General features: G+C 38.6%; 1 long non-coding RNA gene across 1 annotated transcript; it reads right to left on the bottom strand.

Moving 5' to 3' along the window:
• Positions 1-8,895: 8,895 nt before the first annotated feature.
• On the bottom strand, positions 8,896-10,086 carry LOC138896711 (uncharacterized). Its single transcript, XR_011410109.1, has 3 exons — positions 9,894-10,086; positions 9,445-9,813; positions 8,896-9,365 (listed from the first exon to the last, which is right to left on the bottom strand). It is a non-coding gene; the product is annotated as an uncharacterized lncRNA (long non-coding RNA).
• Between the last annotated feature and the right edge of the window lie 3,872 nt (positions 10,087-13,958).

Genomic DNA, 13,958 nt, shown 5'->3' with positions numbered 1-13,958 from the left:
GGTTCATTGACCAAGATATCTCTCACTGGCATGTCTGGGATGACATGGCCCAAGCCTACGTCAAACAATTTCAATACAACATAGATATTGCGCCGGATCGCAATTCCCTGTCCAATATGAAGAAAAAGCCGACTGAAAGCTTTAGGGAGTATGCAATCAAGTGGAGGGAGCAAGCAACTAGAGTTAAGCCACCCATGGATAATCACGAGTTGATCACTATTTTTCTGGAGGCCCAAGAGCCTGATTACTTTCAGAACATGATATCCGCAATGGGTAGACCTTTTGCGGAAGCGATCAAAATAGGAGAAATGGTCGAAAATGGCCTCAAGACTGGCAGAATTGTAAGTCAAGCTGCTCTCAAAGCCACCACCCAAGCTATCCAAAATGGGTCGGGAAGTTTGGCAAATAGAAAGAAGAGAGAAGAAGGGTCCATGATGACTTCGGGATCCAGGGAAGTTTAAAGAGGGGCATCGCACCCTTATGTGCAAGTTCAGCAGGGGCAATCCAGCTACCCTCAACATTACTATCCCCCGACAATTCCTCAGTACTCTATGGGATAGCCACTATATACAATGTTTATTGCTCAATCATATGCTCGCCCTCCCAATCAACAGGTACGGGCACCAGCTCCAAGATTACCCCGACCTCAGCAGCAAAATTTTCGGGCACCCTATAATGCTCGTCCTAGGCAGGACTATGGTCGAGAGCAAAGGCCGGTGGAAATATTTACTCCATTGGCAGAATCATACTCTAGTCTGTTCCAGAAGTTGAAGCAGATAGGCATGATTGGACCCATCACACCCCACCATATGCATCCCGATTCACATGGATTTCAAGCAAATGCTAGATGTGAATATCATTCAGGTGCTCTGGGGCATAGCACTGATGACTGTTGGACCCTGAAAAGAGCCATAGAAAGACTCATTGTTGAAAAATTGATTGTAGTCATGAATGGCGAGGACCCTCCTAATGTGACCAATAACCCGCTGCCAGTACACAATGATGGTCATTTTGTGGGGATGATTGGCCGAGATCATGAATACAAGCCGGTTGGTCGAGCAGAAATGACAGTGGTAACGATTCAAGAGGGAACCAAACTGGAAGTAAGTCCAAGCCTAGATGCACCGTTGATTGTGAAAGGCGCCCAGAACTCAGAAAAGGGCAACTTTATTTTTTCCAAAAATCTTGAGGTTGGAAGTTCGCTCCAATGTTCCAAGCCCAAAGTTATATGTCCTTGGAGGTCACCCCATCACAAAGGAGAATCAGGGTGGTACAACGGGTATAATAGAGCCGATCATAATCAGGCCTGCCACACAACCCCGTGTAACAAATAGGAAAACCATCCCTTGGAACTACAAAAAAATTGTAGTAACCTACAAAGGCAAGGAAATCATAGAAGAAGTGGGGGAAACTGGAGGTTTGACTCGATCAGGGAGGTATTACTCTCCATAAGAATTGAGGAAGGCTAAGCAAATCAGAGAAGGCCAAATGCCAATAAAGAAACCGGTCACTGAAGAAGAGGCGGAGGAGTTTTTGAAAAAGATAAAAGTTCAGGATTACTCAATCATTGACCAGCTGAGAAAGACTCCTCCCCAAATCTCTCTGTTATCTTTGCTCATACACTCAGGAGAGCATGCCCGTGTACTAATCAAAATCCTGAATGAGGCACAAGTCTCAGAGAATACCACCGTGAATCAATTAGAGAAGATGGCCAATAGATTTTTTGAGGTGAACATAATTTCTTTTACTGATGATGAACTTCCTGAGGAGGGAGCCGGTCACAATAAGGCTTTGCATTTGATTGTCAAATGTGAGGGGCATTATGTGAAGCGAGTCATGGTTGATGGAGGCTCGAGTGTAGATGTATGCCCTCTCTTTACCTTGCAAAGTATGAAGATCAATACAGACAGGATCCGACCCAGCAATGTTCGCATCCGGGCTTTTTATGGCTCAGCGAGAGATACTATTGGGGAGATCAACCTCACCATGACGATTGGGCCTGTTGATTTTGAAATTGTCTTCCAAGTAGTGGGCATGGAAACTTCTTATAACTTTCTTCTTGGAAGGCCATGGATCCATACGGCCCGAGGTGTGCCATCCACCTTGCATCAGATGCTCAAATTCGAGCACGACAGGCAAGAAATTATTGTTCACGGAGAAGACGAGTCATCCATTTATAAAGACCCGTTAATCCCATGTATTGAGGCCAAAGAAGGATGTGAGTCTATTCTCTATCAGGCTTTCGAAGTGGTTGTTATGGACCATGTTGAGGAAGGAAAGCCCATTCTGCATCCTCGTCTCTTTGCCACATCTGTAATGGTGGCTGCACTTATGATGAGACAAGGTTATGATCCAGGAAAAGGCTTAGGGGCAACATTGCAAGGAATTTCAGATTCCATTTCTCCGTTTAGTAACAAAGGTACTTTTGGTTTAGGCTTCAGGCCAACACAAGCAGACAAAGACATAGACAAGCACCGCAAAAAGTACGAGTGGGTCTTGCAGCAACCTATCCCTCACATTTTCTACACTTTTGTCGAGCCACGATTCAAACATGGTCAAAATTCCTCGGCGCATGCAAACATTGATGAAATTTTGTACACGCACGCGTGATATGATTTTTAACGCGCCAAACAAAATGAGTACATGTACGCGTGACTAATTTGAAGATAATTCCATAACTATGAATAATCAAGCAATTAAAAGCGGATAGATAAAACATGGAAACCAATAAATCACAGTTTATCCAAAATTAATTTATGCCAAGTTTAATTCAATAAAGCAACCGTGCTAGAACCACGGGACTCGGGAATGCCTTACACCTTCTCCCCGGTCAACAGAATTCCTTACCCGGACTTTGTTTTCGCAGACCAATAATAATAGAGTCAAACATTCCTTTGACTAAGGATTCAAATAAAAGGTGACTTGGAACACCCAAAAAATCAATTCCGAGTGGCGACTCTGTAAATAAAATAATTCCTAATCAAGTTTGTCACTTTAATTGGAAAAATTATTTAACCCACCATCCATAATACACATTATCGTTTTGGAGGGGGGAGGGGGGCATAAAAGGGGTGTGGCACTCATTGTATAAAGATAAATTATTTCCAAATAAAGAAATTGGTCATTCTTTTTGGCAAAGATTAAAAAGAAAATATGTTCACATAAATTGAAAGGGAGAGAGTATATGATATTGTAAAATTCAAGCAGTTACTTGCATTCTGCCCTAGTCTTTAAGATCATCTCTATAAGATCTTCCTTCTATTTGAGCTCATCTTTTGTGATAATTGGGTCTGCCAATTCTCTTTTTTTGGTAAAAATAACAAATATTATTAATCACCACTAAAAATAAATACAAAGGTGTAATACAAATACAAAGGTCTCACACAGTACTAACAACAATTAACCGTTCCCTCTGCCAAATCTCTTTTGTGGGTGGAAATAACAAATATTATTAATCACCACTAAAAACAAATATGAAGGTGTAATACAAATACAAAGGTCTCACACAGTACTAACAACAATTAACAGTCCCCTATATCCTATACCTTATTTTTCATTTCCCCTGTACATTCTCATTCTACCTTATATCATATACCTAACTGTCCCTTATGTCCCCTATATCCTATACCTTACTTTCCATTTTCCCTATATATTCTCATTCTATATTTTGCGTTTGTCTATTTGTATGATTCTATTATCCATCATCTTCCTTTGATGTCCAGTCCACTCTTCAGAATGTCAAAAAATCTATACTTACAGTCTTGCTTAACCTTGTCACAAATCAGCTGAGGTCTTGGGACTTTTAGCTTCCAAATAGTTTCATTTTTGGCCTTCCATATCTGGTGTATCATAGCTGCCACCATAGCCAAGGTAACTGCTCTTCCAAATTTTTCTTTAGTTATTCTAGTCATTCTACGCCTTATGCCTTGCACTTCTATGTTTCGTATGACCGATCTTCAGCCAATGCAATATTTCTTTGTTATTTATAGCCATCAATGAAACATTAAGTGATACAACAATTCATCCAATTATTAAATAAAAGGGTGATAAGAATTTGTATTGACCTGTATACATATATAACTTGGGATTTTTTTTCTTTTAATTTTGTTTTATATGTCATACATAGAGTTTGAAAATATATAATATTTTAATTTTTTTTTACCAATATACAGAAGATGCACGTGTGACTGTGACGCACGTGAGACACACACAATATCTCGTTCATTCCTCTTGTTATATAAAGAATGCAAAACTTCCTTACACTTTCACGGTCATTCCTTTTGCCCTGCATTCTGCCAACACGAACTGCATTTTGGTTGGTTTCCTCTTGGCTTATTGCATTTTGGTTGGTTTCCTAATTCCTTCATTAGGGTTAGCAAGACTACCCCACATGGTAATGTTATACACCGGGCTAACTTTACTGTCCGGGTGTCATGTTGTTGCGCAACATGTGCTCCACTGTGGTAGCTGGTCAGAGCCTGCGTGAAAATCCTACTCTTTTATTAGAGCTCTGATAGCACTCACGTGTGCATTTATTATTGTATTAGGAGGTGGTGTCTATGTAGCCGAGATGATCCAGTGGACATGGACATAGAGATGCAGGAGCATCCTGCAGATGAGACGCAGGATGCGGAGATTTGTACGATCTACTAGGAAGCAATGACAGGAGGAGAAGTCGAGCTTCCATGCGGCCACAAGTTTCACCTTCATTGCATCCATAGATGGATGTCCAATTCTACTATGTGCCCAGTCTATCGCCGCACTAGTGTATTTTGTAGTCGCTGCAATATTGTTGCTTTTTACATGCAAATAAAACTATTAATTTTAAATATATTTGTACTGAATTGAGTTTAATAGTTTTTGTGATTTAGATGACTTATGCAATTAGTATGAAATGAAGTATAAGCTTACTGATTTTTTTTTTAGTTTTTTACAACTGCACGACACACTCAAATTCCCTAATTACTTTGTCATTTACAATTATCGTAGTAAGCTTACTATAAATTGAAAAGTATAAATTTTTAGCCGCTCTAGAAGATAATAGCCAATAATACATATATATATATATATATATATATATATATATATATGTATATGTATGTATATATATATATATATATATGTATGTATATATATATATATATGTGTGTATATATATATAAAATTTTTAGCTAGCGGATATACCACTTTTATATTTTGCCCCACTAAATTCATATGCAGCGTAGCAAATTTGAATTTTGAAGTGTTAAAAATCCCCAATCCAAGAAATATATCATATGAGGTTGTAGTTTGTTTGTCTAAAGCCCGCTATCTATTAGATTGCTATTTGATTTTTGTTGCTAATGTGTCTGGCACATCCACAAGTCTGTTTGTAGCTTTTATTTTGGATCAGTTACTGTATTTATGATTGATGAAAATTTAATATGAAGAATTTATCAAGTGTCATAACCACTATATGCGGGCGAATATGTGATTGAAAAATTTAAGCACGCCTAATAGTTTCCTCGCATATAAGTTAATTAAGAATAATTAAGTTATCGAGCTATTTTAATTATAAAAGGAATCTGATTTTATTGGAGTTGCTTTGAGAAACTAATACTTAAAAACTTAGAAGGTCTCAAGTAAATCACATAAAACTAGCTTCATGTGCGCCTCATGTGCTCTCGTGCGTCACGCATGCATCTTTTGTATATTAGTAAAAACAAACTATTCAAAAATCTAATATATTCTCAAAATCTATGTATGACATATAAAACAAATTTAAAAGGAAAAAAATTAAAGTATAATATATATATATATCAAGAGACAGTGTACTCGTCGTAGTTGCATCGGAAAGATGCAAGATAATCCATTAGACGTAGAGATGGAGGGGAATCCTGTAGAGGAGACGCAAGATGCAGAGATTTGTACGGTCTGCAGGGAAGCGATGATGGGAGGAGAACTCAAGCTTCCATGCGATCACAAGTTTCACCCTAATTGCATCCATGAATGAATGTCCAATTCTGCTACATGCCCAGTCTGCAGCCGCACTATATAGTATTTTGTAGTTGCGACAATGTTGTTGTTTACATGCAAATAAATATATTAATTTTAAATATTTTTGTACTGGATTGAGTTTAATAGTTCTCGTGATTTACATGACTTGGGCAATTTGTATGAAATAAAGTATAAATTTATTGATTTTTTTTAGTTTTTTTATAACTGCACGGCGCACTCAAATTGTCTAATTACTTTGTTATTTACCAGGAACGTAGTAAGTTTACTATAAATTGAGAAACGTAAATTTTTAGCCGTTCCAAAAGATAATAGCCGACAAAATGTGTTTTTTTGAATATATATATATATATAAGATACATATTTTTTTATATAATTTTTAGCTGGCGGATATACCACTTTTATATTTTGCCCCACTAAATTCATATGCAGCGTCACGATGTTTGAATTTAGACGTATTGAAATCCTCAAATCCAAGAGATATGTCATACGAGGCTTTAATTTGTTTGTTTAAATCCCACTATCTATTGGATTGCTATTGTGTTTTCATTGCTAATGGGCCAAGTGAAATGGTCGAAGTAATAGCACGAGTTAGTCACTTTTCAGCATTGTAATTGAGAAATAGTCACTTCCATGGTATTGTAATCTTCGGAAGTAAAGCACCATGAAAATGTCCCGGAGTTTCACACGTGAAATATAAAATCCCATGACAATGACTATTTTCCAATTATATGGGATGGAAAGTGGCTATTTGTGAATTTTTCCCTTAATGATCTACTATGTTCATTAAATAGTCGATGAATGAAAATAATTAATGTAAGGGAAACTAATCACATGATTAGTCCTTTTAACTCATCTTTTATTGATCCAACTAATTTAATCGCAATTTCTCTTATGAAGCCAGTACCATGCATGATGAAACCAAATGGATGTAAAAAAAACTTAAAATTAATTGAATGAAAACCTTCATAAAGTACTACACTTTAGAGCCTAATTACCATACGTAACTATAGTTTGCCTAATTACTATTCGTAGCTACTGTTCAATTGTTATAAGATTGTATCACTTGTATTTAGACGCTCAACGAATACAAGATGTGTTTAAATCAACTATATTCGTTCACACAATTGTATTTGTTCGCATAACGAATACAACCTTTATTAATCGTATTCGTTCGCACGAGGCAAAATACGGGTGTATACAAAGGATATAACATGTATAACCAAGGTAAATACAAAAATAAAATGCTCTTATTGAGAGTCGAGCTCCAAATCTCTACTTACTAAGCAGGTGCTCTAACCAACTGAGCAATGAAAGCTTATTGCTCTCTTATTACAAATCTTTTGTTTCAATACTATAGTTTTTTTTTTTGGCTACAAAATTCAAATATAGCTATGAATGATATTTTTTTGAAAAGCATAGTTATGAATGGTAAATACAGTATAAATGCTTGTTGTGTCATGTATATAATCCAACATAAAGTTGCCTTGGGCCTAAAGAGGCTGATACATGTTTTAGCTCGCTATATATTGGGTTCTTGTAACCGTTGCCCAAAGCTTGTAATAAAGGCCACACAGATAAAAGCATGCCCGCAAATATCTTTAGCAACGCGTTTCTGGAGGCCTTAGGCGAAATTTGTTGTAGTGACTCATCTTTTGATTTATACCTTTATAACTGAATATTTTAGAAAATATACACAAAGACACACACTAAGTCTGTATTCTCGTTTGGTTAATAGTTAGTAAATGTAGTAGTAGTATTTTATACCAACTAATTAAATTTAAAAGCTAGATCCGCATGAGATCGATGATAATATAAGAAAATAAGTCTTTAACCTAACTCAATCTTAAAAACTAGTTCACGAGGAGATTATTCAAAACCATATAAGGAGTTAAAACAACATTTTTTCGATCAATGCGACATACTTAGAGACACACACTAAGTCTGTATTCTCGTTTGGTTAATAGTTAGTAAATGTAGTAGTAGTATTTTATACCAACTAATTAAATTTAAAAGCTAGATCCACATGAGATCGATGATAATATAAGAAAATAAGTCTTTAACCTAACTCAATCTTAAAAACTAGTTCACGAGGATATTATTCAAAACCATATAAGGAGTTAAAACAACATTTTTTCGATCAATGCGACATACTTAGTTGAGCCTCCCCCCCCCCCCCCCCGCGATGTCCATGCTTAAACATCTGGAAGGTGGATAAATATAACATCAGAGACCCATATAAAATAAATCAAGAATAAGAATGAGTCTGATTTTGATACGTTAAGAAAATTGACCTTGACGTTCGTCAAATCCAGTAAATTTTGTTCAAACCTTGTATTTGTATTAAGAAATCAAATGAATATGTACAAATTATTAATTTAGAACCCAATAACTTAAAACTATTATACTCCCGAACCCATAAGATTCAAATCCTAGCTTCGCCTCTGATTAGTTCTACAACGATAATTTTTTCTTATTCACCAAACAATGTTTTAGTTTATGCAGAGTTCTATGGTAGGATTTATTATTCGTGCTTTCGTTGAGCGAGGGTCTATCAGAAATATTTTCTCTATCTTTACGGGGTAGGGGTAAAGTTTGTGTATACAGTACCCTTCCCAACCTCTCTGTATTCACAAGGTAGGGGTAAAGTCTGCGCATACACTACCCTCCTTAGACCCCGTTTGTGTGATTACATTGAGTTTATTGGTGTTGGATTCATTATTAACGCTTGGTGTATAAAGTACAAACTAACTGCTGGACAATCCTCTTTGATCTCTTGTTGAGTCAACAATTTGTACACAAAGGTAAGCGTGTGAAACTTGGGAAATATATTCGCTTTTGTTGCTTTAATCTGAATGACAGACAATTAACAGTAAAAAGCCAAGCATAATAACGTGCGTAATCAAATCAAACATTTACACGAATTCATAAGCATATTCAAACAGCCAGGATTCGCAGGGGAACAAAAATTCCCACCAGAACGAAAGTATATTAGTACCAGGAACAAAGTATTTACAGTGCCATATATATATCAAAACAGAGAATTCCCATTGAGGGAAATGGGAATGATGGAATAAAAGAGCTTCCGCCATTAATTTAAGCCCCTTCCTATCAGACAAACTCTCCGGAACTTTACAGTACATCTCATAGTCATCGTACACCAGACAAAAAAAGAGGAAAAATCTATAATGGAACTAGTTGAGTGCTATAAATCGATTAGGGCGACACTCTTATCTGGCTTCAAGGGCCCATAAATACATCCTCTAAACTCTTACCTGGCTTTATATGCATACATATATCTTCTAAGTTTCCGTATTTCTTCAGATGACACATTTAGTAAATGGTCTACGTAAATGCAGATTCCAGCTCCACTGCAATTTCAAAGTTCGATGATAGTTTTTCAGCAGAAGGCATAATTAAGAATGTGGAAACAGTAAAAAACAGGCTTACCTAAGGGGCCCTACTGGTAGCCACAAACTATCCCATCTAAATTTGGCCAACCTGCAAAAGACATGTAAAAGGCTCAAAGATATCCCTTTACTATCGAATACTTAAAATTATCCTCCGTTATACTATTGGCTCAAAAGAACCCCTACCGTGCAACTATTGATCAAATATACCCTCCAATTAAAGGAGGTGCCACATAGAAGCCATTTAAGCATTTGGTCCCTCCAGATTTATTTTTACACTGACCCGACCCAATACCCGGTACCCGATCTAAGAAATTAAACCCTAAACAATACTTTTTTTTCTTCTTTCTTTCCTTCTCTTCTCTACGATCCAAACCCTCCATCAATGGCAGCCTGTTTCCATTAGTAGCTGAAACAAAGTTCCAAATAAAGTCAAGAATGAGATCTACAAAAAGTCTAATCTATGAAATATGAGCAACGAGAACCGACCAATTATACTTGGTTTGGATAAAGGATTAAGAAGTAACATGTTGATAACCTCTGGCTTGTACACACATATCTTACTGGTATATTCTCTGATTCAATGTCTGAAAGACTCTTTTATATATTCCATTTGTTTATAGTTTCTTTAAGAAACAGTCATGGAACTCAAGAACAAAGCAACGTTCATTTTTTTTGCAGAGATATCTCTCTCCATTTTCATCTGCTTCTGCAAGTTGCCATATATAAATGGGGTAAGGAGTTGAAGGGATAAGGGAAGAAGCTGCCAAAATGAACTGAAATTTCATGAAGAAAAAATATTCTTAGGGTTTAATTTTTTGGGTCGGTTATCGGGTCGGGTCTATGTAAAAAATAAATTCGGATGGGCCAAATTCTTAAATGTCTGCCAGCACCTCCGTTAACTGGAGGGTATTTTTGATCAATATTAGCACGGTAAGGGTTATTCTGAACCAATAGTATAACGGAGGGTAATTTTAAACAATATTCAACAGCAAAGCGATATTTTTAACCCTTTTCCGTAGTATATATGGCCTATCACGACTACAGAAAATATGATGGCAGTTTCTATCATATGTATAGGATTCATTGTCAATAAAAGGAAAAGATCATTAGTAGAAAAAGAAACTGAAACTGTTAAAATGCAGTGGCAAGGGACTATCCACAATATTCTGAGCTCATTCGTAGGAAACCAACAGGCAAAATTAAATGCTCTACTCGGTTACTCCTTCAGTTTCAGTTGTTTAGGTAGTTTAAAATCCCAAAAGTGGCTGTTGAGTATAGTTAGAAGTAAAATAAAACCAACAGGCAAAATTACGTAATGATCTGATTCATGCGGCGACATGATACGTAGGCAACCCACAAAAGGTTCGATCAAAATATTTTTCAATGATTCTAAGATGACGGATCAAAATGAGGCGTAAGTGGAAAAAAGAAGAAGAAGAAGAAAATAAGAGCGTCAATAAGAAGCTACCTCATAAGCCGGAATGAAACATGAAGCTTTCAAAAGCATGTTAGAAATAGTGACAATGATAGGAGCATGGCACATTATGTGTGATTCACATCTATAAAATGCTTAACCCTAACACATTTGCTGTCTCTTACCTTAGTAAGCTTAAGGTGGTTGGTTTGTGGAGAAACTGGCAACACACCATTACTTCACTAGATCTAAGGGAGCAGTAGTAATGGCAAACGATGATGAGATCGAGCTGATCAGTGACGACCCCCAGGGTCAATAAGTTGAACAAGAGTCGGAGGAAATAAGAAAATTGAGACAGCAATTATCTGATGTATATCAAGCTTGGGTGTCTGGTCAGCCTCCACCCCGGGGTCCCTCAGAGGGAACTTCCACCATACCCCTGACTACTCAACCACCGCTCCATTCAACGAGCGATCACATTCTACCACCAGGTTATGTGCCAAACTACAGCCTCCACGTTGCTCCTGGTACCTCTAATGTGCGACCTCCAGTCGCACCAGTCAGGAACACTCCTCTAGTCGTGTCTGGCGCACCGACATACACAATCCCGCCTCCACCTCCTATGACGAGGCCAATCAACGAGCTACCATCTCATGCTTATGATGGCCAATACTACTCTCCAAATATGACTTTCGGGGTCTCGGCTCCATGTAATCAGACTCCTCAGTACGAGTCACCAGTGGAAAATGAAAAGCTTGCCAAGACGGTTGAGTCAGATGAGATGGCCAGGAAAATGAAAAGTCTTGAACAGAACATAAAGAACATACAGGGACTAGGGGTTCACAAAAGTGTTTCGTTCAGTGATCTATGCATGTTCCCTCACATCCATTTTCCACCAGGGTTCAAGACCCCAAAATTCGAGAAGTATGATAGACACGGCGACCCTATCGCCCATTTCAAAAGGTACTGCAACCAGCTGAGGGGCGCAGGTGGAAAAGAAGAATTACTGATGGCTTATTTTGGGGAAAGTCTTGTGGGGGTAGCCTCCAAATGGTTCATTGACCAAGATATCTCTCACTGGCATGTCTGGGATGACATGGCCCAAGCCTACGTCAAACAATTTCAATACAACATAGATATTGCGCCGGATCGCAATTCCCTGTCCAATATGAAGAAAAAGCCGACTGAAAGCTTTAGGGAGTATGCAATCAAGTGGAGGGAGCAAGCAACTAGAGTTAAGCCGCCCATGGATAATCACGAGTTGATCACTGTTTTTCTGGAGGCCCAAGAGCCTGATTACTTTCAGAACATGATATCCGCAATGGGTAGACCTTTTGCGGAAGCGATCAAAATAGGAGAAATGGTCGAAAATGGCCTCAAGACTGGCAGAATTGTAAGTCAAGCTGCTCTCAAAGCCACCACCCAAGCTATCCAAAATGGGTCGGGAAGTTTGGCAAATAGAAAGAAGAGAGAAGAAGGGTCCATGATGACTTCGGGATCCAGGGAAGTTTAAAGAGGGGCATCGCACCCTTATGTGCAAGTTCAGCAGGGGCAATCCAGCTACCCTCAACATTACTATCCCCCGACAATTCCTCAGTACTCTGTGGGATAGCCACTATATACAATGTTTATTGCTCAATCATATGCTCGCCCTCCCAATCAACAGGTACGGGCACCAGCTCCAAGATTACCCCGACCTCAGCAGCAAAATTTTCGGGCACCCTATAATGCTCGTCCTAGGCAGGACTATGGTCGAGAGCAAAGGCCGGTGGAAACATTTACTCCATTGGCAGAATTATACTCTAGTCTGTTCCAGAAGTTGAAGCAGATAGGCATGATTGGACCCATCACACCCCACCATATGCATCCCGATTCACATGGATTTCAAGCAAATGCTAGATGTGAATATCATTCAGGTGCTCTGGGGCATAGCACTGATGACTGTTGGACCCTGAAAAGAGCCATAGAAAGACTCATTGTTGAAAAATTGATTGTAGTCATGAATGGCGAGGACCCTCCTAATGTGACCAATAACCCGCTGCCAGTACACAATGATGGTCATTTTGTGGGAATGATTGGCCGAGATCATGAATACAAGCCGGTTGGTCGAGCAGAAATGACAGTGGTAACGATTCAAGAGGGAACCAAACTGGAAGTAAGTCCAAGCCTAGATGCACCGTTGATTGTGAAAGGCTCCTAGAGCTCAGAAAAGGGCAACTTTATTTTTTCCAAAAATCTTGAGGTTGGAAGTTCGCTCCAATGTTCCAAGCCCAAAGTTATATGTCCTTGGAGGTCACCCCATCGCAAAGGAGAATCAGGGTGGTACAACGGGTATAATAGAGCCGATCATAATCAGGCCTGCCACACAACCCCGTGTAACAAATAGGAAAACCATCCCTTGGAACTACAAAAAAATTGTAGTAACCTACAAAGGCAAGGAAATCATAGAAGAAGTGGGGGAAACTGGAGGTTTGACTCGATCAGGGAGGTATTACTCTCCATAAGAATTGAGGAAGGCTAAGCAAATCAGAGAAGGCCAAATGCCAATAAAGAAACCGGTCACTGAAGAAGAGGCGGAGGAGTTTTTGAAAAAGATAAAAGTTCAGGATTACTCAATCATTGACCAGCTGAGAAAGACTCCTCCCCAAATCTCTCTGTTATCTTTGCTCATACACTCAGGAGAGCATGCCCGTGTACTAATCAAAATCCTGAATGAGGCACAAGTCTCAGAGAATACCACCGTGAATCAATTAGAGAAGATGGCCAATAGATTTTTTGAGGTGAACATAATTTCTTTTACTGATGATGAACTTCCTGAGGAGGGAGCCGGTCACAATAAGGCTTTGCATTTGATTGTCAAATGTGAGGGGCATTATGTGAAGCGAGTCATGGTTGATGGAGGCTCGAGTGTAGATGTATGCCCTCTCTCTACCTTGCAAAGTATGAAGATCAATACAGACAGGATCCGACCCAGCAATGTTCGCATCCGGGCTTTTTATGGCTCAGCGAGAGATACTATTGGGGAGATCAACCTCACCATGACGATTGGGCCTGTTGATTTTGAAATTGTCTTCCAAGTAGTGGACATGGAAACTTCTTATAACTTTCTTCTTGGAAGGCCATGGATCCATACGGCC

Source organism: Nicotiana tomentosiformis, chromosome 8, assembly GCF_000390325.3.
Source record: "Nicotiana tomentosiformis chromosome 8, ASM39032v3, whole genome shotgun sequence".
Lineage (NCBI taxonomy): Eukaryota > Viridiplantae > Streptophyta > Magnoliopsida > Solanales > Solanaceae > Nicotiana > Nicotiana tomentosiformis.
Note: the sequence above shows the minus strand (reverse complement) of the source record. Positions and strands in the feature narration are given on the sequence as shown.